The 11,400-nt window shown below is 32.8% G+C and overlaps 1 pseudogene; it reads left to right on the forward strand.

Moving 5' to 3' along the window:
* The first annotated feature begins 252 nt into the window (after positions 1 to 252).
* On the forward strand, positions 253 to 7,660 carry LOC126017501 (hyaluronidase PH-20-like; annotated as a pseudogene).
* The last annotated feature ends 3,740 nt before the right edge of the window (positions 7,661 to 11,400 follow it).

Below are 11,400 nucleotides of genomic sequence, written 5' to 3' on the forward strand. Positions count from 1 at the left end.
TGAGATAACAATGTATTCCCCTTTTTTCAGTTATATGAGCAATTTGCAAAACCTCTAGAGATATTATAAAAGAAGAAAAATAACAACATTGTACTATGTCCATCATCATTTTTTATTAATATTTCACATCAATATTGAAAATAGCAAATCATAAAATAGAGAATAGGCAATAATTTTTTTCTTTTAGCCATGAAAGTTTTTAATTGTATCGTTCTTATTAGCTTTTTTGGATTAAAAGAAATGTTCCCAGCAATGCTCATCTTCCTTCTGTTTCCAATTTACTCGACTATAGATTATGTTGCATCTCCTATAATTTAAATGCTCCTTACCTCTGGTCTTGGAATAGCCCAAGTGAATCTTGTCCCAATAAGTATAATGTGACCCTAGATTTGAGATTCTTCCATTTTGTTGGATATCCCTATAGAAATGCCACTGGACAAAATGTTACATTGCTTTATGTTGATAGACTTCATTTATATCTTTACAGGCATAACAATAAAATGTCAAAGAGGTATTCCCCAGTTGGAAAACCTACAAGTACACTTACAAGAAGCCGAACATGATATTACGTATTATATGTCAAATGACGCTGTTAGCTTGGCTGTGATTGACTGGGAAGAGTGGAGACCTACCTGGGAAAGAAATTGGGGAGACAAAAAAATTTACCAGAACCAATTTGGTTACGCAAAACAATCAAACTCTTAACTGCTACAAAGAAACCTGCTACAAAGAAAGCAAAAATGGATTTTGCAAAGGCAGCAAAAGATTTCATCTTAGAGACTTTAAAACTGGGAAAAATCATTACAACCAAATAAATATTGGGGTTGTTATCTTTTTCCTGACTGTTACAATCATCAATATAAGTATGACAGCTACACTGAAAATTGCTTTGATATATAGAAGAAAAGAAACAATCAGCTCAATTGGCTGTGGAATGAAAGCACTGCTTTTTATGCATCCATTTTCTTGAATACACAGTTAAAGTCAAGTCCAAAGGCTGCACTCTTTGCCCAAACTCGTGTTCAGGAAGCCATTTGGGTATCTAAAGTGCACAATGATTAAAATCCACTTCCGGTTTTTGTGTATGTGTGTCTAGTATTTACTGATGCATCTGGAGAATTTCTCAAGTAAGTAAATCACGACAAACCAAGAACTTTAAAATTGTGTGCACTTTCTTATTTTGTGGAATTCAACAGCATTTTGAAAATGAATAAAATTTACTTTTTAGTAGATTTGAGGTAAATGCAAAACATGAATTAATAATACAAGTGCAAAATTAAAAAGTATTGGATTTTAATTTGATTATATAATGCAGCTGTGGAGAATAAGATAGTAGGGACTATATAATCAGTCTCTTACTTGTTTTGTACTTCATTCCTTTTCCTTCCTTTCTTCTTCTTCCTTCCTTCCTTCCCTCCCTCCCTCCCTCCCTCCCTCCCTCCCTCCCTCCCTCCCTCCCTCCCTCCCTCCCTCCCTCCCTCCCTCCTCCTTCCTTCCTTCCTTCCTTCCTTCCTTCCTTCCTTCCTTCCTTCCTTCCTTCCTTCCTTCCTTCCTTCCTTCCTTCCTTCCTTCCTTCCTTCCTTCCTTCCATCCTTTCTTTTCTTTTTTTTGCCATACCCACAAATGATTAGGAGGACCCTATAGGGTGCCAGGAATATAACCTGGTCATATCAGTTACTCTTATTGTTCTATGTGTAACATTTTTACTTTATTTTAATTTCTTCTTTTTTCTTTTTTTTTTTTTTTAACTTTTGGGGGGGTAATTTTCTCTTTTTTTCGATTACATCTGACAGGTTAAACTTGTGGACTCAGTTGATGAGAATATTGCTCTTGGTGCCTCTGGAAAGTATGGGGAAGCCTCAATCTGAGTCAAAGTGAGGTAAGTTAAAATAATAAGAAGTAGGTAAAATTTTTTATTTTAAATAATTATGCTGCTACTGAAAATAAAAAATGGTGCTGTGCTTACTTGGCAGCTGGTGAGGTTGAATAAATGCAATAATCTTCCAGTTCTGTCCTCTGTTCTAAGGTAATAGATATTTAACTTCTAGTTAAAAATAGACTTTGTGGTCAGATCTCAATACTTATTAAGAATGAATAAAAAGATAAAAAAAAAACACAAAATAAAAAAAAAGAGAAAAAAAAAAAAAGAATGAAAATTATTACTATCATTTTAGAATATTGCCATGGTGTTGATGATGATTTTTCTAATGAAATCTTATTTTACTCTTAAATGTGTTACATCAGCACAGTTCATTTGTGATTTATAATTTATTTGTTCTATATTGTTTAATCAAATATTTAGTCACTGAATAACATTATCTTTTTGTAGAGATCAATAACAACAATGGCCATTGTTTGATGGGTAAATTCAGACTTAGTGCTTGGCTTTGTCCAATTTTAGGCTAAAATTATTTTCTATTTTAAAATGGATTAAAAAGTAAGAGTGATAGAATTCTGTTCTTGTTTGAATTTTTGAGTTTTCTTAGGCAATATCTGACTGTGCTCAGAGCTTATTCCTGGCTAAGTGCTCAAGAGCCAGCCCTAGTGGGACTTTGGTACATGCTATTGATGGTTCAGCAACAGGAAAAGCAATTATGTTATTTGCTCTGCTATGTTGGAGTAGAATTCTGTGACAATAAATTTAAACATTTTAAAATTAAAAATTTTAAAAATTCAAAAAAATTAAATGTCAAATAGTCACGTGTTTCTGTAATTGTTTTAGACACAACCCATCACTTAAATTTAATTAGGCCTGGAAGAAAAATATTTAAGTTTAATATTGAGTTAGGTTTTTGAAAAGAACGATTTGTTCAATAGAAGAATAGAAATAATTTCTTTTCCCCAATAAATTAAGCCTAGTAAAATTATTTAAAATACATTTTGTTCTATTAAATATTGTTTATTTTGTTCTATATATTATGAATTAAATTAAATTTATTCTAATACAATTTTTAAAAGAAGGCATTTTAATCTAGGATGACTTTATACTTTTTTAAGTACTCATCTTGTTTAATTCCCAATTTCAGTTTTTATCTATGACTCTATACTTTAAGACTCAAAGCAAGAGTACAGTTGTGATATGAACATGGATATGTTCGAGGTGAACTTTACCTTTTCTTACAGAAGTACACATGATATTAATGTATATGCTTTGGAAGATGCCTTACAGTCTCATAACCAGACATCCCATTTCAGGGTCTGTAAAGAACAGATTTTATACATTAAAATTTAAAGAAACTCTTGGGCTTTTTTTTTTTGAAGTAGTTGGTTTTTATTATTTTTATTTTTTTATTTTTAAACAATGATTCAAAGAAGGAGGACAAGGTAAAATTACAGAGGAAGGACAATCATCAAAAACAGAGTTCTCTGAAGAAATCCCCCTGCTGATTACCTAATTTTGAACTTACAGTCGAAGAACATCAAGAAAAATTAAACAGGACCCGTGTACAATTACTTTGTCCCTCAAGACCCCAGATTGTAGTACATTACAACATTTCTTAGCAGTACACAAAGCAATCTAAAGCCATAAAATTTATGTAACTCTTAAACTTGAAGACATAGTAGTTTTTAATATTTTTATGCACATGCATATTAGTTTAAGTCAATCTCAAAGGTTTAAGTAGTCTTTTTTTTTCAATGTTTAGAGTCAAAGGAACACAGCAAAAATGGTGTTAGAGTGGCAATCATTGTTCACATAGGCCCACCAAAGTATGGGCGACATGGAAAGGAAAAGCCTTGGCCTAAATACAAGGAGACCCTACCCCTGAAGTTTCCTGACACAAGACCAACTCTAGGCTCCAGGCAAACTAGCCTGTCCAATCCTGTCACCATCTGTAGTGCCAATACAGTTTTATTTTTCAGAGTTGCTGTTGTTGGTATCATGTTTCTGTATTGAAGTTCCTGGAATCTGTATATCCTACATTGAAGTTCGGATGGTGCGGAGCATCCTCTAATTTTCACTCACAAATAAAGGGCAATGCAGAAAGCCCTGTCAAGTAAGCAGGTCGTTATTGTTGTTTAAGTCTTCTCAGTGTTAAGGGAAGATTCTTTTGAGTAGATTTATGTCAGAGCAGCAGTAGGGTCTTTCCTGGTAGAGGATTGCTTCCAGGTGATGTTATAGACAACTTTGGATGTTTCATAGATGGCTTTCCTGGTTCAGGGGTGAATGGAGAATGCCTGTTCTTCTGAGGTCTGTGCCAGGTCATTATGTCAATGTTTAGGATCTAAGGTCCCATTGCACTACAAGATTTGTGTGATCCCATCTCTATTATATAAGAACTTATTTGAATGTATAGTATTTTTCATTTTAATGTGCCTATGCAAACAAGGAATAATGCCACGTGGCATTATCAGCACATATGGGGGCTGCAAGAACAAGTCCAACAATTCCCTTGATTTGGTTCAAACATAAGTATTAAACTGAGGGACTCTTTCACCAAAATTCCTTATTGAACAGTTCACAAAGAGAAGAAAAGGTAAAGAGTGGGAACTAATCAGAAACCTAATATGGGAGCTACCATGTGTCTCCCCTTAGTGTAGGGAGAGAAAGGGGGAAAGCCTGAGGACCACTATAGAGTCCACATGAGCCAGCACCCAGGAAAGGCCTGGAGTCCAGGGGAGAAAATAGGGGAATGGCTAGGGGCCTGCCATGCCTCCCAGTATCTCCCAAGCTAGGGAGAAGGCCTGCGGCATGGGGTAACCCCTAACCCCATACCTGGGAAAAGCTGGCCTCCCGGATCAGAGAGAACTGGAAGCCAGCTATCTGCCCGGCTCCTCCTTTTGGGCTTTTTTTTAACCCAAGATAGAAGATTTATATTTTGATGTTCTTGATAAAAATATTTGCTTAAATTTAAATTTGAAACTTTATATTTACATGTTTTGGGGTCTCTTTGTAATGCTCAGAACTTACTTCTGATTCTGTGTTCGATCAACCTGGGGGTACTTGGAAACCTTATATGTTGTCAGAGATGGAAAAGAGGTGTGCTGCATCTAAGGCATGCTTCCTAACTCTACATTATCTCTACACACCTGAATTTTGACACTTAAATAATTTCTGAGTTTTTTTTTCTACTTATATATTTAAATTTCTTAGGTTTGCACACCAAATAAAGAAATGACAGAAATAATAAATTTAGAGAAAATGAACTAAATTATACTTAGCAAAATATTTTATAGTTATTCAATTAATTAAAATTTATAAATAGCCAAAAAATAATCCTAAGTATTGAAAAATTTTCTCAAATATGTAGTCTTCATTTTAAAGTAGCTTAACTCTATGAGAATTATTATAAATTCCGATATTACTTCCATGCTTAAAGAAGTGCTTTTCTTTTTTTTTCAACTTAAATAACGTGCTTTATTAGATATAGATTAGATAAATGGCTTTTCTTTTTTCATAAGGAATAAATTAGGTATTCACCAATTAGTAGAATGCCATGACATTGTATTAATTTATCTAACCTTTTATTTTACTTTTTCCTTAGTTTAACATTTTAATGTAATTATAATATCATCTTCATGATGATAACAAAAAGTAATACTTTACTATCTTGATTATTCTGTATCCATGATATTACCCCTTTATTGCTACTAATCCACTTTATTCTAAAAGGTTATGCTCACTCTTATAATTTATAATCATATAAGTAAAATTTTTTATTAAAAAAGCATTACATTTCTATTCTATTGAATGCTGCATTTCTTCTCATGGTTCCTGATTCTTTTGCATCTTGAGATATCAATAATATCAGGTTTATTTACAAAGCTAGGTTTGAATCAAACAATTTTGATGAAATGTAATAAAAATATTTCTTTCGTTTCATTTAATGAGATTAATGGGCTACTAGAAGATTCTTTCTACTATTTTGGCTCATGAGGCATGATTGAAACTGGTATTAATAAATTAGTTAAACATAGTCTTAATTACACAGTTTATTACAAAAGACAGACTAATCACCATGTTTAAAAATTAAATTTAAATAAAATAAAATACTTTAGAAACTTACTTTATTTTACTACTATGCATATTTTTAGGCTATTTATGTTTTTATATGTATAAGTAGAAATTTTGGCACCACTCCACTTCATAGTAGCTTTTACAGAACTGCTGGTATACATAATTTATAATTATAAATTCAATGATCTCAATTTGATTCTTAAAATTAACTTTGGACAGATTATTTATATTATCCCTAGTGAGAATGACACAGAGCTGCATAGTCAATAAAATAAGCATTTATATTTTGGGGTTTGAGCTATAGACTTATGTAATCATTTTCACTGAGCACTAAATATTTTTCCCAACAAATTTTATTTTATTATATTAGGTTTATTAGGATTAAAGTGTTATATGAAAGCTTCGTGCTAATTTCTTCCATATGTTAATTTAAATACTGTTATCTTTACAACAGCCTGAAGAGATACTATAACTCTGCTGATGATAAAGCTAAAGTCAGATAGATTAATTTTTCCAAGATCACCTGGATAAGAAGGTTAGAGTGATTCTTAAATTCTGAACTTTATTTTTTTAATTTTTATTGTGGCCAAAGTGAATTATAAATATTTCAAGTAATATTTAATTATTCTTTAATTTAATTGAGATCATAGACCCAAATAGATATACTAATATATAATTCAATAGATATACTTATTTAGGTTTGGGGTTACCACCCATGATGCTGAGTGCTTTCTCATAGAACTGTGCATAAAGACCATTCCTGGTGGAGCTCAGGTGGATATGCAGTGCAGGTGATCAAAGCTGGATCAACTAATGCCAGGCAAGCACTATCTCTTCCTCTTGAGATAAACTAATCTGTTTCTTATCCCTGTTAGTACATAAAAATCAAGGGAGACCAAAGCTAGAGTATAATCCTCAATGATTCAGTAGCATTAAGTGACAGAAAACTATTTAAAATTGTTACAGAACAAATCAGAAATAATTTTAATCAATAAGTTAAAAATATTTTCTTGCTTACAGGTTTTATTGTAGCTGTAATTGTTGCACTTGTTCCTTTTATAAAATGCTTAACATGAGGCCACAGAAATAGTACAGTGGAGTGCTTGCATTGCCAGCAGTTGACAGACTTTGATCTCTGGCATTTCTTCTGATCCTGGAGCATTGCCATATTGATTCTTAATTAAGGGAATTACTACTGAGAATCAGCAACATTGTGTATGGTCAAAAAACAAAAACCAAAGAACAGAAAAGAGAAAATAGATAACACACTGACTAAATTTCCATATATGTTGACTTGTCTTATTTCTTGATATTCATCACTTCTTTTTCTTACAGGAAGATTGCCACAATCTACAAGATTACATGAAAACTGTTTTGAATCCTTACTTACTCAATGTCAGCTTAGCAGCCAAAATGTGTAGCCAACTGCTCTGTTAAGAGCAAGGTATATGTATAAGAAAAAACTGGTACTCAGCAGACTATCTTCATCTGAGCTCAGATACTTTTAAGATTGAGGTTGAGGAAGATAAAGAATATCAAGTTCATGGGAAATCCACAAATGAAGATCTGAAAAAGTTTACTGAAAATTTTTATTGCAGCTGTTATTCAAACATGAATTGTACAAAGAATGTTGATGTAACTAGCACTGTTAATATTAATGTATGTGTTGCCTATGTTTGTATATCATCTATCTATAGCCAGTAGACTATGGTAGTATTTCTTACTAGGAAAAACACACTTTCTAATTTTGTATCAGTATCCCAATTTCCATACTAATGCAGTGTTGATTCTATGTATTAATGGTAATGTTTTAGTGGGTTCCTCAAAGTCAATATTCTGTGGAAGTCATCTCCAACAGCCTCCAAAAAGACTTTCCATTTGTTAGCTAGAAAAGCTCTTCCACCAATTCATGAACTTACACATTAAAAGCAAAATATATGAGATGGTGTATCCTGTGATGAGTTCAGTACTAATTTGTGAGGGGCTTTACACCTTGCTCTCTGATGAGGGCACATTACTATTAGTGCTCAGGTAGTATTTGAGAATTGAATCAGAGTAGGTTTCATGCAAGCCTATCTATTATCTTTTGTAGAAAGTTGTAATATTAAATTTACTATCTGCATAATGTTTTGATAAAAGTTACATTTCTTTTTTTATAAACAAAAATTTCTTAATATAATAACCAGTAAAATATTTAAAATTTCAATAAGGTTAAGTTTAAAGTGTGCTCTAATTTTTATTAAAATTTTTTTGATACTTTTTATTAAAAGTATCAAAGATAACTATTTTCCATTTTATCTGAAAAATTACTGAACAAAAACTTTAAAGCAATCCTTTGTTAACCATACATTTACACTAAATCCTGATGAACAATATTTTATATGAATATTCTTTTTTATTTCAGAAAATAAAATATTAAATGTTTAATTCAAGAATATTCTTTTCAATAACATGGAAAAACACATTTTTAGATAAGTAAAGTCTGATATAATTCATTGCTAAAGTAATTACACTACAAAAAGTTGTAATTCCTTAATTTTTTTTAATTTAAACACCTTGATTACATACATGATTGTGTTTGGGTTTCAGTCATGTAAAGAACACCCCGCATCACCAGTGCAACATTCCCATCACCAATGTCCCAAGTTTCCCTCCTCCCCACCCGACCCCTGCCTGTACTCTAAACAGGCTCTCCATTTCCCTCATACATTCTCATTATTATGACAGTTCAAAATGTAGTTATTTCTCTAGCTAAACTCATCACTATTTGTGGTGAGCTTCCTGAGGTGAGCTGGAACTTCCAGCTCTTTTCTCTTTTGTGTCTGAAATTATTATTGCAAGAATGTCTTTCATTTTTCTTAAAACCCATAGATGAGTGAGACCATTCTGCATTTTTCTCTCTCTCTCTGACTTATTTCACTCAGCATAATAGATACCGTGTACATCCATTTATATTTGAAGTTTTATGTTATAATAGTGTGATATATTACTTGTAAAAATTTGATTTTCTGTTACATCTATTAAATTTAATTAAATATTTTATAATATAAAAAAAGATGTAAATGGAATTATGCATTCCACTTGGTAAAGTATTTTTAAGGTTCATCCACATTATGTCATAAGTCAAAAGATTGTATTTAACACTGCTAATAGTTCATTATATGTATATATATAGTGTTGTTTTTTAATCCCTTGTCCAGTCTATATTTCTTTCTTTTATAATTTGGCGCTTTTTTGAAAAATGCTGTATTCATGTATACAATTGTGTATATTTGTTTTTGGACCAAAGTTTTGATTTCTTTAGGGTAGAAACCTAGGAATGAAATTGTATTACATAATATTTGTTTAACTTTTAATAAATGGCCAGATTGGTTTTCAATGTTGTACTAAGTTAAACTCTCAAAGGAAATGTTGAAGGTTTGTTATTTTTTTCCATATCTTCCACCCACAAGTTATAACATTATACTTTTGAATTATGGCCACTCTAGTGAGAATGTACTGTATCTCATTAGGGGTTTACTTCCATTTTTCTAATGACAATTGATGTTGAATGTATTTTCATATGCTTATAATACAGTAGCAAATCTCTTTGGTACAATGTTTATTTGTCTTGTTCCTTTGTTTTCAAATGTATTCATTTTATTGTTGACTTCTAAGATGCTTTTTATATATGTTAGACAAAAGTCCTTTATATTTAGAATGACATTGCTTACAAATATAAATGTGGCTTATCAAAAAAAGTTACATTTCAATGTTTATGTTTTCTAGGTAAACTTTTAGAAAACTATTATATTTTTCAACTTTTAGTTAATCCAGATGAGAAATATGTATATTTGAACTTTATATTTAACATATGATTAAAAACACATGCACTGAACTAAAGATTCTTTTTATTTTCACTCATTCTCTCACTCTCTCTCTCCCCCCCTCTCCCCCCCTCTCTGTCCTGGTCTTAAGAAGACAGAAAACTACTTTCCCTCTTTTGCAAACACTCTTTTCTAAAGGTTAATTTTTTAAAGTAAAATATTGTTATTGGAGTGATACTGGTGGAAGGACAAGGACACTGGTGAATGTATTAGTACTGGCACATTGTATATCTAAAACCCAATAATTAACAACATTGCAAGATTTTGATTAATGGTTATTAAATAAAACATAAAAGATAGGAGCTGGAGCAATGGTGCAATGGTAGGGCGTTTGCCTTGCATGTGGCTGACACAGGATGGACTGAGGTTCAATCCCCCAGCATTCCTTATGGTTCCCCAAGCCAGGAGTGATTTCTGAATGCATAACTAGGAGTAACTGCTGAGTGTAACCAGGTGTGGCCCCAAAATTAAAAAATATATAAAGATAGTTTTATTCATTATTAAATTAGTCTTTATTTGTTATTGATTAAAGGAGGACATTCACTAGTAATTTTTCAGTCATAATTAGGGCACAGTAACAATATGTTAAATGCACTGGTGCATTTTTATATAATCTACACATTTAAAATATCATTACTATAGAATAAGTATTTAAGATCAATTGATTTATGCCCTCTATGAGTCTATATGTTTGCATGTGTTCTAGGGGATAAATTAACTATTATTAATGTATATACAATAAAGGGACAATTGTTATTTTCAAGGACTGATTTCAAAGCATATAGTACTTTGATGTATAGTTTGCCTGTTAGGGAAATAAATATTTTAATCATTCAAGTTTATTAAAAGTAAATATCCTATAATTTGAAATGTCCAAAATATGAAGTTAAAACATTTATCTTTAAAAAAGCAGTGCCGGCAGACATTTTGGGGCTTCTCCGGGCTTGCATCAACCTGGGAACTTTGATCTTCTCTGGCATTCATCCCCTGATGGCTTGCCTTGACTGAGGTGAGTGTTTGGGGGCCGGAGTTGTGGATAAAGCTGACTGCTGGGCCCCCTAGGCTTGGCAGACATTTGGGGGCCTCCCCAGCTTGCATCAACCTGGGAACTTTGATCTTCTTCGGCAAGGCGTGCCTTCTCCCTTCAAGACGTGCCTCAGCTGAGGTGTGTCTTTTCGGCTGGAGTTGTGGATAAGAGACTTTTGCTGGGCCCCTTAAGCTTGGCAGACATTTTGGGGCTTCCCCGGGCTTCTATCAAACTGGGAACTTTGATCTTCTCTGGCATTCATCCCCTGACGGCTTGCCTCAGCTGAGGTCAGTGTTTGGGGGCCAGAGTTGCAGATAAAGCTAACTCTGCTGGCCCCTTAAGCCCACCTACAAGGGGTAGAAGCAGAGGAGTGTGGCACTCCACCTAGCCAATGAGTACCACCACAACACGTAGAAAAACCCACAGCATAAGTGTGACAATGGGGAGACTACGCAGACCAAATTCAACCATAGAGAATGAAGATGGAAACTCTGATGACCCAACAATGGCCAACTACCTAAGCAGTCTTTCAGAAATGGAGTTTAGAGAAG

Source organism: Suncus etruscus, chromosome 1 (assembly GCF_024139225.1).
Source record: "Suncus etruscus isolate mSunEtr1 chromosome 1, mSunEtr1.pri.cur, whole genome shotgun sequence".
Classification (NCBI taxonomy): domain Eukaryota; kingdom Metazoa; phylum Chordata; class Mammalia; order Eulipotyphla; family Soricidae; genus Suncus; species Suncus etruscus.